Consider the following 6,082-nt stretch of genomic DNA (forward strand, 5'->3'; position numbering starts at 1 on the left):
GTTGATCTGAGGGTGCGGGGGGAGGGTTTCAAGGTGATGAGTTCTTGTAGATATGGTGGTGCATGTCCAGTGATACATTTTTGTGTAAGCATGAGGATTTTGTAGTCGATCCGGAATGAAACAGGGAGCCAGTGCAATGAGTATAGAATGGGAGTTATGTGATCATATTTTCGGACTCTCATTAGGACTCTGGCAGCGCTATTCTGAATGTATTGAAGCTTCTGGATATTTCTGCCAGACATCCCAGCGAAGAGTCCGTTACAGTAGTCCAACCTTGTGGAAATAAAGGCATGAACAAGTTTCTCTGCATCTGGAAGAGTTAGAAGGGGGCGGAGTTTGGAGATGTTTCGAAGATGGTGGAAGGAGGTTTTACAAATGTGTTTAATGTGATCATTGAAGGTCAGCTGGGGGTCAAACCGAACCCCTAGGTTCCCCCTAGGCCCATCCAGAAGTCCAGGTTCCAACAAAAATGTAAAGGTCCCTGGTCCATGTCAATACTGTTTTTTTGCCACTACAGTATGTTTAATAGATAGAGGAGAGATGCCCCCCCCCCCCCCCCAAGAAGTATAAAAGATGACGTTTTCAGATGTGTAGCTGCCTTTAACTGAGGAATCATCTTAAAGGAGAAGGTCAAGGTGCCCTCCTGCTACTGGAATTCATCTTAATTCCACCCCTCCACCCCTGTGTTAATAATAACAAAGGTGAAACTAAAACCCCAAAGAGACAGTCATACTGTAAGTCTCACTACTATGTATTAGGGAAAACATTTGTTTTTTCCTGTCATAATAATAGTAGTATGGGTATGTAACAAACCCAGTATCTCTCTCAAAGCACTCCTCATCCAGGAATGAAGCAGAACCTGATAACTCCTCCCAATCACATGATGCTTTTACATCAGAACTCAGACTAGTCTCACTTCTCAGGAAATGAGACTAGTCTTTATTTCCCAATAAAGTAAACATAAAATATATTATATTACCAAACTATTATCAACTATTAGAACTATAACTTACACGTCTCACATATACCAAAGGCTGATAGAGAGTTCATTTTGATAAAGTCTTTTATTCCTTATTTCTTAAAGTAGTTTCTTAAGTAGTATCTTAAAGTAGTTTCTTTAAACGTTTATTTGGGAACCGTTCCTTTGGAGATGTTGCTGTATGTTTGGGATCATTGTCTTGTTGGAAGATAAATCTCCGTCCCAGTTTCAGGTCTTTTGCAGACTCCAACAGGTTTTCATCCAGACTGGTCCTGTATTTGGCTGCATCCATCTTCCCCTCAATCTGAACCAGATTTGGACGACTACTTTTACTTTTACTTGAGTCATATTATTCTGAAGTAACAGTACTTTTACTTGAGTACAATTTTTGGCTACTCTACCCACCTCTACAAATACTATACGTAATAATACAGCAAAACAAATACTATACATAATAATACAGCAAAACAAATACTACATAATAATACAGCAAAACAAATACTATACATAATAATACAGCAAAACAAATACTACACATAATAATACAGCAAAACAAATACTACACATAATAATACAGCAAAACAAATACTATACATAATAATACAGCAAAACAAATACTATACATAATAATACAGCAAAACAAATACTATACATAATAATACAGCAAAACAAATACTATACATAATAATACAGCAAAATAAATACTATACATAATAATACAGCAAAACAAATACTATACATAATAATACAGCAAAACAAATACTATACATAATAATACAGCAAAACAAATACTATACATAATAATACAGCAAAACAAATACTACACATAATAATACAGCAAAACAAATACTATACATATAAATACAGCAAAACAAATACTATACATATAAATACAGCAAAACAAATACTATACATAATAATACAGCAAAACAAATACTATACATAATAATACAGCAAAACAAATACTATACAGCAGATTTAGGTGGTAGACCTTCAGGTGGACCAGGCAGTTTTAAGGACCGGCGTTGAGGTGGTCCCTGTTACCAACCCACGTCCCCCCCTCCAGGCTGAACTTGAAGCACGTGGTGTTCGGCTCCGTCGTGGAGGGCATGGACGTCGTCAAGGCGATGGAGAAGCAGGGCACCAAGAGCGGCACCCCTAAAGCCAAGGTGGTCATCGCCGACTGTGGGGAACTGGACTAGGGGGGGGACGCTCCTCCAGTTCAGATGTAAGAGCCCAGTTCATCTCTGAGATGGTGGTGTATATCAGCTGAATCCGTAGACAGACACCCAGTCCCCCCCCCCCCCCCCCCCCTCCTCTGGAAGTCCTCGTCTCCTGTGTTGATATTCCTTGTGTAAGATTTTGTACCTCCTAATTTGCTCCTTGAGGACCACATTTGTTAACAAAATCGGAATAAAAGGATCTCGATGTTGTAAATAAAACAACTTGAAAGCTTACTGTGTGTGTGTCGTCTCATTGGTGAGTACCAGCACTGGGAAGTTTCTGTTAAAGGTCCCGTATGACGCTCATCTTCAGGTTCATAGTTGTATTTAGAGGTTAAATCAGAATAGGTTTCCATGGTTTTTAAAAAACACCATATTTTTGTTGTTTTGCACATTGCTGCAGATCCTGTTTTCACCCTGTGTGTTTAGGTCTCTGTTTTATCTCCAGAGTGAGACATCTCTCTAGTTTTATCTCCAGAGTGAGACATCTCTCTAGTTTTATCTCCAGAGTGAGACATCTCTCTAGTTTTATCTCCAGAGTGAGACATCTCTCTAGTTTTATCCCAGAGTGAACATCTCCTAGTTTTATCTCCAAGTGAGACATCTCTCATTTAGTAAACTGGGGCGCCGTCTCCAGACCCTCTGATTCTATGAGGAGTTTACCTCCTAAAAGCTGAAGTCAGCAGAGTTTTAACTGAGAAATGAGCTCTGTTGTCAACAAGTGTTGCTGTGTTGTTATCACATACTTTTCTTTATACTTTTACTACAAACTGCAGCTGCTCTTCCTCTACAAAGTGTGTACTGTTGCCTGCAGTCCAGTCTGCGTAGATCGGGGCGTGGGAGATTGCACCTTTGACCGTCTTGCTCAATATGCTGCACAGAGGATTGTGGGTCAGAAAAGCATGCTGACTTTGCATACTGACCGGGTGCATTAGGACATATGTTTGAAACACACATCAATCTTTATACTATGCATTGAGACATACTAAATTGTTTCCTGTCATACTAATGGTAGCATTGGCATGCAACACACCCAGGTTTCTCTCCGCTCCTCGTCAGGAATGCAGCAGAACCTGATAACTCCTCCAATCACATGATGTTTTTACATCAGAAGCTCAGACTAGTCTCACTTCTCAGGAAGTGAGACTCAGACAGTCGTTGTCACTGAGCGAGAGGTGAGATGGCGCAGAGAGAGTTCAGCTGGACCGGGAAACCTTCTCTTGTTCCATCTGTCTGGATCTACTGAAGGATCGGTCACTACTCCCTGTGGACACAGCTACTGCATGAACTGTATTAAAAGCCACTGGGATGGAGAGATGGTAAGTACAGCTACAGCTGTCCTCAGTGCAGGAGACGTTCACACCGAGGCCTGTCCTGCTGAAAACACCATGTTAGCAGATTTAGTGGAGGAGCTGAAGAAGACTGGACTCCAAGCTGCTCCTGCTGATCACTGCTATGCTGGAGCTGAAGATGTGGCCTGTGATGTCTGCACCAGGAGGAAACTCAAAGCCATCAAGTCCTGTCTGCAATGTCTGGCTTCTTACTGTGAGAAACATCTTCAGCCTCATTATGAATCACCTCCATTAAAGAAACACAAGCTGGTGGAGCCGTCCAAGAAGCTCCAGGAGAACGTCTGCTCTCGTCATGATGAGGTGATGAAGATGTTCTGCCGTACTGATCAGCAGCTTATCTGTTATCTCTGCTTAATGGATGAACATAAAGGCCACGACACAGTCTCAGCTGCAGCAGAGAGAGCTGAGAGGCAGAGAGAGCTCGAGGGGAGTCGACTCAACATCCAGCAGAGAATCCAGGACAGAGAGAAAGATGTGAAGCTGCTTCAACAGCAGGCGGAGGCCATCAATCTCTCTGCTGATGAAGCAGTGGAGGACAGCGAGAAGATCTTCACTGAGCTGATCCGTCTCCTGGAGAAAAGAAGCTCTGATGTGAAGCAGCAGGTCAGATCCCAGCAGGAAAGGAAGTGAGTCGAGTCCGAGAGCTTCAGGAGAAGCTGGAGCAGGAGATCACTGAGCTGAAGAGGAAAGACGCTGAGCTGAAGAGCTCTCACACACAGAGGACCACAACCAGTTTCTACACAACTACCCCTCACTGGCACCACTCAGCCAATCAGCATCCAGCATCCAGATCCGTCCTCTGAGCGCTTTGAGGACGTGACAGCGGCCGTGTCAGAGCTCAGAGATCAACTACAGGACGTCCTGAGAGAGAAGTGGACAACCGTCTCACTGGCAGGGACTGAAGTGGACGTTTTACTGTCTCAACCAGAGCCCAAGACCAGAGCTGGATTCTTACAATATTCACGTGAACTCACACTGGATCCAAACACAGCAAACACATGGCTGTTATTATCTGAGGGGAACAGGAAAGCAACGTTCACGAGACAAGAACAGTCTTATTCTAGTCACCCAGACAGATTCACTGGCTGGTTTCAGGTCCTGAGTAGAGAGAGTCTGACTGGACGTTGTTACTGGGAGGTGGAGATGAGAGGAGTAGTTTCTGTAGCAGTCGCATACAAGAACATCAGCAGAGCGGGGTGGTCGGATGAAAGTTTATTTGGACTAAATGACAAATCTTGGGCGTTAGAATGTAACAACTACAGTTATACATTTAGGTCCAACAAAGTCCAAACTCCCGTCCCAGGTCCTGTGTCCTCGAGAGTAGGAGTGTACCTGGATCACAGTGCAGGTATTCTGTCCTTCTACAGCGTCTCTGGAACCATGACTCTCCTCTACAGAGTCCAGACCACGTTCACTCAGCCCCTCTATGCTGGACTTTCGGTTATAGACTCTGCTGAGTTGTGTAACCTGAAATAGACAGACGTCATTTAAGGGTTAAATTCTGAGTTTTAACTCTTCGTCCTATTCAGGTTTCAAGGGTTGCCCAATGGCCCGGGGCAGATAAAACGCCCCCGTGAAAAGTAATTACTTTTCTAAGAATTAAAAAAATAAAATAAAAAATAGGCCCTATGTTCCCATATTTCCTTTTTCTAACCCTAACTACAGATGGAATGTAACCCTAACCCTAACATAGGGACTCATTTTGAGAAAAATCGTAGAAATGTGGGAACATACGGCCAAACTTTTAGTGAATTATTATTATTAATTATTTTTTTATGTGGGGGCTGACCCCCCTCTGCAACACATGTTGCAGCACCGTCCAATCAGGCGCTAGTTCAGCTGTGGCTCATCTAGAGATTTGGCATGTTCCCTGTTTTTTCTTCTTGTGTAGGAGTCCCACATCATGGTGGTTTTTAGGTGATGTGGCCCCGGGCTGACGAAGCAGGGAACACCCGGCTCAGCAGAGCGCGGACCCTGAGAAATGTTCTCACCTGCAGCAAACTAAACATCTGGAGAGCCCCCAACCGGAACAAAGAAATGCAACGTGGCTCACTCAGTCAGGTCTTGGCTGCATGTTTCCTATATTGTTATTGCATGTAGGCAGCAGTCAGTTTTTGGCGGATGATCAGTTTATGGCCAGGACACCGGTAGCTGGTGAAATGCAATGAATGTAGGGATGTAGCAGCTCTCCGCCCCGCTGCTGTATGTTTGGGAAAACGACAGAGATGTGTTGATTTTTAGATGGATGAAACATCAACTTCTCGCCTCGAGCATGGCGTGGGGATCACGATTTAACTTAATACAGGACAACTCGGTCCTTTAGTAAACTGGGGGGCGCCGTTCCAGCCCTCTGATTCTATGAGGAGTTTACCTCCTAAAAGCTGAAGTCAGCAGAGTTTTTAATGAGAAATGAGCTCTGTTGTCAACAAGTGTTGCTGTGTTGTTATCACATACTTTTTCTTTTATACTTTTTATACAAACGCAGCTGCTCTTCCTCTACAAAGTGTGTACTGTTGCTGCTCTCTAGT

At 43.4% G+C, this 6,082-nt stretch overlaps 1 pseudogene; it reads left to right on the forward strand.

Moving 5' to 3' along the window:
* Window positions 1-1,150: 1,150 nt before the first annotated feature.
* On the forward strand, window positions 1,151-5,222 carry LOC116686167 (tripartite motif-containing protein 16-like; annotated as a pseudogene).
* Window positions 5,223-6,082: the final 860 nt, after the last annotated feature.

This window comes from Etheostoma spectabile, unplaced genomic scaffold (assembly GCF_008692095.1).
Source record: "Etheostoma spectabile isolate EspeVRDwgs_2016 unplaced genomic scaffold, UIUC_Espe_1.0 scaffold325, whole genome shotgun sequence".
NCBI lineage: Eukaryota > Metazoa > Chordata > Actinopteri > Perciformes > Percidae > Etheostoma > Etheostoma spectabile.